The sequence below is a fragment of the Squalius cephalus genome (assembly GCF_949319135.1).
Source record: "Squalius cephalus genome assembly, chromosome: 18".
NCBI classification, from domain to species: domain Eukaryota; kingdom Metazoa; phylum Chordata; class Actinopteri; order Cypriniformes; family Leuciscidae; genus Squalius; species Squalius cephalus.
This window is the reverse complement of record NC_137139.1, coordinates 12,207,498-12,220,135: the sequence shown is the minus strand read 5'-3', so window position 1 is coordinate 12,220,135 and position 12,638 is coordinate 12,207,498. Positions and strand designations below refer to the sequence as shown.

The 12,638-nt window shown below is 40.1% G+C and overlaps 1 protein-coding gene across 2 annotated transcripts in view; it reads right to left on the bottom strand.

Annotated features, from left to right (window-relative positions):
• The window catches only part of syt2a (synaptotagmin IIa), an 87,556-nt gene extending 78,906 nt beyond the window's left edge, over positions 1-8,650 (bottom strand). Inside the window, exon 1 of one of the 2 annotated variants that reach the window (XM_079848597.1) lies at positions 8,285-8,650. The gene's annotated coding sequence lies outside the window, so the exon portion shown is untranslated. The remainder of the gene's footprint in view (positions 1-8,284) is intronic. The other variant, XM_079848595.1, reaches the window with a different exon arrangement.
• Between the last annotated feature and the right edge of the window lie 3,988 nt (positions 8,651-12,638).

Sequence of the window (12,638 nt, the reverse complement as noted above, 5' to 3'; positions counted from 1 at the left end):
TGCAAGTAATTATGCATAATTTACTGTTATTACTACAGTAAGTATATGTAACGTGTAACAAGGACACTGTAAAATAAAGTGTTACCAAATTGTCTTATGAATTATTGTTTAATTTATACTACAAGGTAAAAGGTTTCCTTTTTGCTTTTGCTAGCACTATTTGGAACAACCGTTTCTACGTGTATTAATATACAACATTTTAACATTTATTTATCTTAAAAACCATAATAATTCAGTCCCTTCCCTCTGCATGACTTTTAGGATGTGCAAATGCCAGAGTCCTATTACTGTGCTCCACTGCAGATTCATGTGAGAATTTAAAGCTGGAATTATAAGAAGGAAAAAAAATTCAGCACATATGAGATAGCCCTGACCTTGAAAAGCTTGTTAGCCCTTTCAACAATCTTTAGTTGGTTCCCTTCTTTCTTTCACAGCAAAGGAGGACTGCTTTTAAGATTCTCTCTAGGCACTGCTGTGTTCACTCACTGTGCACTCCTTTACAGTAAACAGCCATTTTATTTATGGCTAAATGAACACATCCATTCAGCCGGATTGGCAGAATCTGAATTATTTGGGATGCACAACATGATGCATCGCCAGACACGCAGAGGACAGTGTGTACTCTTTGAGAATACTGTCATCGCTTAAATATGAATTGATGGCAGATAAGCTGCGATGCCCTCCTCTGTCTGTAACATCCCCCCATATCACAGAGGAACAAAACGTGATAAGCCTGAAGTACAAAGGGAATACAGTAATAGCGAAGCACGAGAGGAGCACGGTAACGCTCAATCATGCTTGCTCTAAGCTCCGCCCCTGACTCCTCCTCTCTGCCTTCCCTTTGGATTAATTATGCAGCTCACTGCAGCATTTTCAGTGGTGCCTGCAGTTTGTCCTGCAACAACTCCATGTTCCTCTCTCTCTTCCTCCTCCTCTTTCCCTCTTTCTCTTCTCTATTCTTACCGCCTCTATTCTTGGAGGTCTAAATTTGATTAAATTCTTCTCCCCCTCTCTCTCACTCCCTCCCTTAATTCTCCGCTCTTCTTACAGCACCATGACAAGAAATAAGGATGCAATTCAAGCTCGTCTGAAAACACACACACAGATAAAGCTTCAAGCACTAACATGCAGGAAGCATCATGCAGGGAAACTACTGCATTCTCTCCGGCTAATGCCTGGACAAGAGCATTTAACCCTTGTGGGCTCAGACTGTAACTGCACTGTCTTATTTCACCAATTCACAGCAGCTGTTCACCAATAAATCTGGCTGTGAATAATGCAGTTATTCCAAATTGTTGTCCCTGTTAGGCTTGATTATACGAGGTTATAAAGGTTATCTTTATACGACTGGAATGCCACAAATAATATAATATAGTCTATAAGATGGGCATACAAATTTGCGTATTAGAGAAGAATGCTGGAGGACTTATCATGAAAATCAGAATTTTTCCGTGTTTAAGTGATATAATCGTGTCCCCGGTGCATCTACCAACCCAGAAAATGTGAAAAGTGACAGCCCAGTAACTTTATTTCGGTAAGCCTTTCTCTGCAAGCAAGTAAAAAAATAAGCCGATCAGATTTCGCTCCCCTTAGGAAGGGGATCTTATTATAATATTACTGTCCCTTATCTGCACGTTTCCACCCACAGCGCCGCCATTTGGTTTTCACAAGCGACAACAGTGTAACCAGTTCTAACGCAATGGCAAAGGTTCGAGCAAAGAATGCAAACTGTTCTGTCGTTGGCTGCAGAGACGAACACAGAACGCTATTTGACCAAACAATCTCACAGCTGTCTTATAAAGACCTCAGGGAACTATGTCAACTTGTGTAAAAGTTACACATGCACCGGTGCTACATTTAAATATCATAATCATTTGTTAAAAAACAAGTATTCATTACTTCAATGAGCTCATTGTTTCTGCCTTAAATTATTATATTGTTTAAATTTTTTTTTTTTACTTAACTGTGATTTTGTATATGTCCGTCATTTCGGAGGCCAAAAAACTTTGGCTTGTGCTATTTGTAGCGCTCATGGTCACATGGCTTCATTTTGCCCTAAAGCATTCGCTAGCCATGATCCGCCCGCTGTCCCTGGTGCTGAAAATGTAAGAATCTCCCCAAACAACAGAGGTCGCCCTGTTGCTGAATACAACGGTGTTGCTCTATGTTTTTCCTTTAACGAGTCTGTTTGTTCACATCCTAATTGTAAATTTGCTCACATCTGTAGTGTTTGCAAGGATCCGCATCCGAAATCAGTTTGTCCACGCCGGTACAAACCTGCAACCCGCGGGGGAGTCTCAATTCGGAAAAACTTCTGAACAGTCAACCAATTACTCCTATTCATTTCACCCTGATCCGTCATTGTTGTCTATTTAATCACCGGGTTGTCCCAAGGGTTTCGGGTGGGTATCCTTCCACATCTTTTTTGTGAAAAATTTGATTAATAAAGGATTCGTCATTGGCCCTTTCGCTTCTTCCCCCTTTTCTCCATTTCGCATAAATTCTATAGGCGTGGCAACTCTGAAATATTCCGGCAATTCAGTTATTACGTTAACTCAGTTAATTGATACTATTCAGTTAATTAGGTTAGTTGGTCAAGGCGCTTGGTTAGCTAAAGTCGACATAACAGACACTTTTAAATCTATGCCAATTTATCGAAAAGATGGCCGGTGGCCCTGTATGAAAACTGCTACTTCTGCTTGCTTACTACTCAAAGGCATAGCTAATCTTCTAGCAATTCCCCAGATAAACGGTTGCCTTTTACTTTGTCTTACTGCAAAGACTAATCATCTTCCTATTTATTCTACCTAACGGAGCGCCTCTCTCTAAAGCATGGTTCAGGACTCATCTAGCTACTGTCCTCTAAAGCTGCAGTCTTTCGCCCTCCCAGTATACTGGTCACTCCTTCATGATCGGGGCAGCCACTACGGCTGAACGTGGTGTTCTACTTCAGCTATCAAGATCCTAGGCATATGGTCTTCCTCTGCTGTTGAATCTTATATAAGACCCGAACAGAGGGTCATCAGCAAGCTCTTCAGTAACAATTCAGGTAAATCCCTATGCAATTACTGGTGGTGGTGTCCAAAAAAAATAAAATAAAAATGGCCGAGGTGGCCCAGTATGAAAGAAAAAGAAAAGATGGCCGGTGGCCCTGTATGAAAGAAAAAGAAAAGATGGCCGGTGGCCCAGTATGAAAGAAAAGATGGCCGGTGGCCCTGTACGAAAGAAAAAGAAAGGATGGCCGGTGGCCCTGTACGAAAGAAAAAGAAAGGATGGCCGGTGGCCCTGTACGAAAGAAAAAGAAAAGATGGCCAGTGGCCCAGTATGAAAGAAAAAGTAAAGATAACCGGTGGCCCAGTATGAAAGAAATGATGGCCGGTGGCCCTGAGATTGTGGATGAATGAGATTTGCATGTTTTGTTATTGCCGGAGCATCCGAAGCTTGTGTAAATAAATGATCAGACATCTTCTGAACAGGGCGGGGAGCAGTAGCTCATTTGCATTTAAAGGAACACACACACACACACACACACACACACAAAAACGACATGTTTTTGCTCACACCCAAAAAGAGGCAAATTTAACAAGCTATAATAAACTATCTGGGGGGTATTTTGAGCTGAAATTTCACAGATACATTCTGGGGACACCATAGATTTATATCACATCTTGTGAAAAGGGGCATTATATGTCAACTTTAAATGCACTCTATTATGCTTTTTATCAGATATTACCTTTAATGTAGTGTGTAATATAGCGGTTTGTGAATGAAAAATCAAACCAATCACAACAGACTGGGCCATCTGACCAATCAGAGCAGAGTAGGCTCAGGGAAATGAGGGGTTTAGAGAGACTTAAAGATTCAAACCTTTTGAGACATCATGAGAATGATACCAAGAGATGATGCCATTATGTATATTATGAGAAAATCGAATTGTTTTTGACCTTGGATGCATGTAATGCATGTAAACCTATTGTTGTAGACCTTCAAAACAAAACTAGGAATCTTTAAAATAGCATAAAATGGGGGCACTTTAAAGACTGATAGTGCTTCTACTCAGGCACTGTCCCAAATAGCACACTTCACATGGACTTACGGTCTTTCGGACTTACAATTGCCACAGTGTGCGTGTGATCGTGAATCCCATGAGACCATAGGGTGTCATTTTTGGTTTCAGATGGGTGTTCACGAGCGCCCCCCCTTTGCAGTCGAAATGCATCCTCAATGCGCACTTTTGATGATCGCTCTCCGCAGCAGACCTGACAGTCGAAGTGCCATTACATCTGGTCAGCACACGCAGTTGTGACAAGGCAGTCTGAGCCAGACTGTTTCATCTTAATACAAATAAATTTGAACATAGTTCAAAAGGAAAATATGTCGACTGTACACGTTGCTGCCTTTTACAGTTTCACAGACCTTGAGAAACATGGCTTGGCAGTTCTGCAAGTGTTTATTGGAGTTCTCAAATTGATATAATACTATTTTTAACTGTGACTTTAACGGTTTCTGCGCTGACAGGCCTCATGGATCAATATTTTTTTATACATTTTGGTGATATATCAAGCTTTCAACAATACTCCTTTTCCTAATTCATTAAATATGCTAATTAACAAATCGCCTAAATTTAAACTTTCAGCACCAGTGACAAAAAACAAAAAAAACAAACAAAAAAAAAAACGCTGGTGTTAATACAACATACATTCAGGTAGTATTTTACAAAGTTGGGGAGATAAAAAAACAAAAACATATTGCTTCTCAAATGCTACTGTACCCGTGCTTGTTTAGAATCTGTTGATCTTTCAAATCCGAAGTGATGCATTAATGTGTCGGATAATCTAATGTAATAGAGATATATTGACATTATATTGTATACTAAAGGTTGCTTTTCCATTTATAGCCCTTTGAAAGCATATTTAAATGAGTTTGTACAGAAGCAATGCACTGCTTTTACCTTTACTCTCTGAGTAGGATGTCTGGACAGAGTACTAAGTAAAAAATATTGAAATTTTAACTTAAAACCAAAAATCCACACTGTCCACTCAAGTGGACAAATCTCTTTGAAAAATGTGAGAGAAAAAAAAACTTTTTTTTTCACGCCTTAAGAGCAATACGAAGTTATAGCTCACAATACGACCTTTAAAGTTCAAGTTCACTTTATTTATATAGCACAACACCCACTAGGCTGACCAAAGTGCTTTTTACAGAACAACCAGATAAATAATAAGAAAATAATACCTGCATAACAACACATAAAACACAAATAAAAGCAGCAAAGCTAAGAGCAACCTTAAAATCAGAGTAGCAAAACAGTATCATACTCAAATATAGAATAGTAAAACCAACCTAAGAATAGAGATAGAATACATAGGAAAAAAAAAAAAAAAAAAACCTGAGGCTGTGATAACTCATGCATGAAAGGGTTAATAGTGTATTCAGGATCGGTTTTTGTATTCCCTGGGATTCGAAACCCATGACCTTGGCATTACTTAGTGCCATGCTGTCAAACATGAATGACTTAAAAGCTCTTCAACACAAAAGAATGTGAAAGCATTTAGAGACACAGAACATTTTGACAGGGGACGTCACCTTGTGCGGCCGGACCTCGCTGTGACACCGCATCAGATTGAGTGACGCGCTCGGAGGACAGGAATAGTATTTTGGATGCACCGCGTGGGTGTGGTCAAACGCTTTATGAATACCACATAGAAAACACGAGTATGATACACATTAGAATAAGAGTAATGTTTGGAGTGTGTATGCTGCACTTTCAATGGGGGCTGGGCGCTGCAACATACCGCAGTGCTTGAAGCTTTCAGCACACCCACTCCATCATCTCCTCTCTCGCTCAAACTCACCCACAGTGCCCCTCTGTCTTTTATGTTCCTGTACCATTCTCTCTTTCTCCAACACATGCTCCTCCCTCTTTCTTCTGCCCTACATAGACTCTTTCCTCTCCTTTACACTGCTTACACAACACCACTCTCCCGTCCTCATATGCACACACTTTGAACACATAATACACACACACACACACACTTCCACTAATGTAGGAACACGCACAGTCAAGCTTTGCTGTACCAATATTAATCAGCTTGTCAACAAGCCCAGCAGGAAGACCAGTACTTGTTCCAATGAATCGATTGCCCATTGTACAGGGATTAGTTGGGGCAAATTTACCTCAATGTTGTAATCAAAATCTGTAATGAGACCCAACTTCTTGCCTTGTTGACTTCCATTAAATCATTAGTATTATTTAAAGTATCGACATTTTTTTAATGCTGTATCAGGTGAGCAAGTTTACTACATCTGAAAAGTTAAGTTAAAATGTATTAATGTACAAATCATGCAACATGTTTTGAGATAATAGCATAGTATTGTGCAAGGAACCGCACAAAAATACATATGTATTAATCAATAATCTGCCCCTGTAATCATAATTGTGTGAAAAGGAATGAAAGTTGTTGGTGTCATATTTACTTCATCTGATAACTGAATTGTATGTATAGGTACTTTTTTGGAGGTTTACAAAAGTGTAAATAGAGTCAGATTTTTCTATGGTGACTGTTGTATATAGATTACCTAGACACCTAATAGGCTACACATGGAATATAAGCCACAGAACTAAAAACCTGGAGGGCCACTTTCCTGCAGTGTTTAGCTCCAAAACACCTGCCTGGAAGTTTCTAGCAATCCTGAAGACCTTGATTTGCTGCTTCAGGTGTGTTTAATTCGTGTTGGCGCTGAACTCTGCAGGACAGTGGTCTTCTTGGAGTCGTGTTTTATAGTAAGACATGGCGCCCTCTACTGGCCGGAAAGCATATAAGCTGATAAAAAGGCATTTAAGGTTTATGGGTGGGTTAAGGTGCAAGGGAAGGGTTAACAGTATAAATATAGATGTAATTACCCTGAAAAAAAAAGACAGATGTAATTACATGCAGGTAATTATAATAATAGGCTATAAGAACAATGTAAAAACATGTATGTACATAATAAGTGCATTGTATCAAATTATTGATTTAAATGTTAGTGCATGCAAGTTAAAGACACTTAATATAAAGGACCAAAGAATCTATAAACATTTGATAACTTTTGCTGTTGATGTGTTGATGGTGATATCTTAACTATTGATCATGTAACTAACACTCTTTTTTACTTTTTTATTTCTCATTATTTTAATAATAAAGGCTATTTTGTAATTGAATAGTACATATTGGTACAAAGAACCCTACCATGAAATAGAAGTAGGCTATATTACCTAGATCTTTAAACACTACTGCCAGTAAATTAGTAATACAGTCAAAACTAAGCATAGTAGTACACCTGGTAGTTATCCATCAAATGAATCACAAAATCGTTGTTTGGGTGGGACATGTCCCCACCACTTTTTGCTAAGGTCGATATTGTACCCATCACTTTTGAAACATCTCGCGGCACGAATGTAGGCTACCAATACAGATAAATAAAACATCTCCAGTTAACTAGCACTAGATCATTAATTTCGTTCGTTTGTTAAATAAGAGGCGATCTAGCGCTGAAATGTGTTGTTTTTGAAATCAAGTGATCAAAGTGCACGTTGCCGCTGCAATCAGTGGCGCGGATACAGTGTTCTCTTGTGGCTCGCGCACAGTCTTCACTCGGACGCGCGCTTCCATCCGTTGTGGAGACTCTCTATTCGTTCCGAAGAAATTACAAAACAAAATGCACACAAACGTGTCCCAGCCTGATATACAACCACTAATAAACATAATCGGTTTTGATAATAATAATAATTAAAAAAAATAAAAATAAAATAAAAACCATACAAGTGCGAATTAGGACCCAGAACCTCTGACACGCTTGGCAAAAGATCTGCCACTGGACCATTTAAATACACATTTAAAATAGTCGGATCTGTGTACTTATTCACGTGAAAATTCTCGCCACTAACAACATATATTAGACCTCATTAAACGACTAATTAAACCCAATGTACTATTTAAATCGATTGCTGGACATCGTAATGTTTTTGTAGGCTATACATCTGATTTATGATTTAGCATTGATCATAATCCCCCCCCCCCCCCCCCCCCCCCCCCACTTTTTAAAACAAAGTTACGCCACTGGGTATATGTTCTAACGCTGGATTTTGAGGTTACACAATAGTCCAAACTGCACTGTCCCAAAAACGAATCACCCATGCAGATTTGGTAACATGCCTTAAAATGAAATGATGTTTGAGTATTTTGTACAACCAGTAAATAACTGGATTTTTATGCATACATCATATTTTAAAATGGCTACTTACCATACGTGCAGATGTGTCCCAAAGAGAAACTTAATGGGACGTCAAGCCAAAAGCCTCAGAAAAGCACTATATTGTCTGAAATCTCCTCTCTTGAGGTGCCTTTAAAAATACACAGTGGCTTCAGACGTCCGGCGTTATTCACACTAAACTGACTCAGAGTTGAAGATCAGTTGATGCAGCAGGAGAGAACATACATGCAGGATATTTCCTCTGCTCACTCAGCCCTTCAATATTTTACTGCTGTACTTACCAGCAGTGTCTCCTGATTGGCTGAGCTGCTGCACAGTAATGTATGCTCTTGCCTTTAATTGGATGGAGACAATTTATGAGGCCCGTCCAGCCTTATTCTTGTTCACTCTAGTGTGTTCTCTCTCTCTCTCTCTCTCTCTCTCTCTCTCTCTCTCTCTCTCTCTCTCTCTCTCTCTCTCTCTCTCTCTCTCTCTCTCTCTCTCTCTCTCTCTCTCTCTCTCTCTCTCTCTCTCTCTCTCTCTCTCTCTCTCTCTCTCTCTCTCTCTCTCTCTCTCACACACACACGCACGCACGCACGCACGCACGCACCCACACACACACAGAGAGAGAGAGAGAGAGGATAGCCAGGCTGTGCAATATCAGAGGAAGCGCAGGGGATGAATGAAATGTAGATTTAAAAATTATTATTATTATTAAAAATGTAGATGAAGACAGAAGAGAGAACAAACAGTTAACATTTACTATAACATAGCTTTCATCGAGAGCAACATACAAATGAGAAAAAGCACAACCGATACTATTAGCAGTTCCACAATAATTCATTTTGAGAGTAAGCAGAAGTGTGACTGTGTGTGTGTGTGTGTGTGTGTGTGTGTGTTAATATGAGTCTTTATGTACCATTATGGATTATTTAAATGTTCATAAAAGAGATTCAAAGGGTCATGATAGGACAAAAGATAGGAGATACTTGCTATGATAAGTGTATGTGTTCTTGCAGTAAATGGTCAAATAATTTGCTTGACTAACCAGTGTGTTTATGATTACAATAATAAATTAAAATGATATGATAACAAATATCAGTTTGCAATATTAAGCAGCATAATTGATATATTTTTGTAGTTAAAATAAATGGAAGTAGATGAGACCAGAAGCCTCTACACATTCAGGTTACGATTTTACCTTAAATGAGCTTCTCGTAGATTTTTCCCCTAAACCTAACTAAGTCCTATCTCATCTGACCTAAGTCTAACGGGGCCGTCTCCAATCGACGATCCCTAACGTCTCCAATCAACGCTTAATAAATACCTGGGCCGTCTCCAATCGATGATCCTTAACGTTTCCAGTCGACGCTTAATATATAGTCTACCTAACTAACTAGCTTCCCTAACTAGCTTTCTTCCTGCGCAAGAATAATTGACAAACAGACCTTAGCAAATGTCCTTTAAATGCTTTAATCACGGCCGGAGGATCTCTCGATGTCACAGTGTCTGGTTTATGTTCCTTGGGTCACCACTAGATGTCCTCCTTCCCCACGGTGTCCATCACACTCTTGAACTACATCCCCCATGATCCTTGTCTTTTCATTGCACTCAGCTGCCCCTTATCACTGATCATTGCACTCAGCCTGTTCCCCATTAGCATTGTTATTTCCCTGTGTATTTATACCCTGTCTGTTTTAGTATCTGTCACGAACCACACACGAAGGAACGAGAAAGATCCAAATGCAGTTTAGTATTTAATGGGGAATTCCAAAAGCATAATCCAGTCCAGGCATAAATCGTCATCAAATCCATCCAAAGAACAAGAAACATAAACCAGGAAACTACAGGGAACAGAAGTGGTGAGATAAAATACAAGGACTCCGTGACACATACTAAAACAGACAGGGTATAAATACACAGGGAAATAACAATGCTAATGGGGAACAGGCTGAGTGCAATGATCAGTGATAAGGGGCAGCTGAGTGCAATGAAAAGACAAGGATCATGGGGGATGTAGTTCAAGAGTGTGATGGACACCGTGGGGAAGGAGGACATCTAGTGGTGACCCAAGGAACATAAACCAGACACTGTGACACTCGAGCAGTTCTCAGAGAATCTCCCCCAAGAAGAAGCAAGGCCGGAGGATCTCTGACAAATTCCATTGAGAATCCCACCAGCTAACACGAATACAACAGTTTTTATAGAATAAGGATGGCAAAAATATCATACTGCATTACATAATTTCCCCACAATTTGACAAACCCTTCTGTTACCAGGTAAAGCAAACTTTGTTTTAATGATTACTTCATTGTTAATCACAAGGTTCAAATTTAGTCATCTGTCTAGTTTCAATTCCCAAACTTGTTATTTATACACTCACACAACCAAAGTCAAAGGGGAATGGCAAAAATACAACATCCAAAAACACAGGACAGAACGTTTTAGTACATTGTGTTTCAAAGTGTTATCATGTTAGGCCTGAAAAGAGACTATACTACTATATTTCACCGCTAGATGGCGATGTTTAATCTTTTGTTGTTGTGGGAATGAATAAGGTTGCTCAAATGAGAAAGAGGATGCGCTGGGCAAGACTTGTTGTGCAGCGTAGATGCGCTGGGCAAGACTTGTTGTGCAGCGTAATGTTAATCCATTGCAAAGCTTCTACAACAACACTCAATTTCTTGGCAGCATCAGACTTGACTTCAAGAAGTGCACAGGCATCAGAATCGATGGCTGTAGTGTCATGGTTGGAGGGAAAAACTGATGCTAGGGCAGGTTTCAGGCACTAGATGGCTCTCCATGACTGCTGTGTTTGTGTACTAGAGCAAGAGGTGAAGTTACATTTCCAGCTGTGCAAAGATCCAAAACGATGCTATGCTGCAAAAGTACTCTACCAAATGTACTGTGATCCCTTGAACAAACTCTACCTGGAGTTTCTCATGCCCATCTTACAAGAGTTTTCAAGAGTCAACAAATTGTTCCAACTCGAAAATGGGAATGCATTTAAAATTCTGGACTGCCTACAAGTAATTTTTCCATACAGTATTTCAAGAGTAATCACACTCAGCGCCATTCCTCCATCCTGTAACGGTCACCAGCTGGAGTGCCCTTGAGAGCCACCAGAGGGCACTCCACATCAGACTATTGTCATTCCATCACAAACCACATTTCCCATAACTCACTGCCCGGACTCTTCATCCAATTGTCACATCCACCTGTGTCTCATTATCTTGTTTAGCTCACCCCATATAAGCCTGGTTTTCTCAAAAAATAATTAAGTCTTGTTTAGTGTTACACTGCAATTCTGAGCATTCTCCCTGTTTTTTTTATTTTATTTCTCTTGGTTTTGGATTTCTTGCCTGTTATGTGGATTACTCTTTTGCCCGTGTTCCCTGCCTTGTTGTGTTTGTTTGTTTGTATGGACGGACGGACTGCCTGCCTGTACTTTGGATTATGTTTTTGGATGACCCTGTTTAATTTGGATCCTCAACCTTTGTGTCTCGGAGCAGTTCGTGACACATCCGATTCCAAACTCCTTTGTCAATTTGAATGAAACGTCCAATCATCTGCCCATGTGTGTGGTTAATTTGACTGTGCAGTTTACTATTGCTCTTGGACAAGCAAAGCTTGACAGGACTGTCGAAACAAATATGAAGAACAGATGCCGGGACTGTCTTCTGGAAGCAGAGAAGCAGGTGCAGAATAGGCTCCCAGCTAATATCAGGCAATCTACAGCAGGGCAGCAGTGGGAAGCAGTGTTTAAAGATCTGGCCCTGTTTGCTCTGTCCCTTCTTGCACTGCCTCTGAGCAATGTCGACGTTGAAAGTTTATTATTTTTTTTTACAAACGAACAATGTAAAATCTAAACTGCGGAACAGAATGTGCTAGAAGAATCTCAGTAGCGTATTTTGCTTTTGCTACGGCCTAAGACGACTTGAGGGTTTCTTTTTTTTTTGGTTGGGGTTTTTTTTTTTTTTTTTTTTTTTTGTCCCAAGCCAGGAGATGTTGCAGGAGACATTGGCAACAGTTCACTACTAGGCTTAAGAGATCTAACCAGTTTAGATGGAAAGGATCTCAAGCTGACTAGATGAAGACTTTACTGTGTCTTTACTCCTTAATAGACACAGTATTTCCTTGAAAATAAATTCCAGCGCTATAATGAAATGACTCTTCATAATAGATAACTCCGGATGTTGGCGGTCACCTTTACACCATGGCTCCTCCCACTGTCGACTCCACCGTGGGCTGTCATCCCATCAGTGCTGTGGGTCTCATCCATCAGGCCATTCATCCCATCTGCTCCTCCCTGGTCATCGTCATCTCCCAGTCTGTTTACCTGTTTTTCCAGCCCTGCGCCATCTCCTCCGCATCCAAAGCCCCCACCATCTCCTCTTCAGTTACGG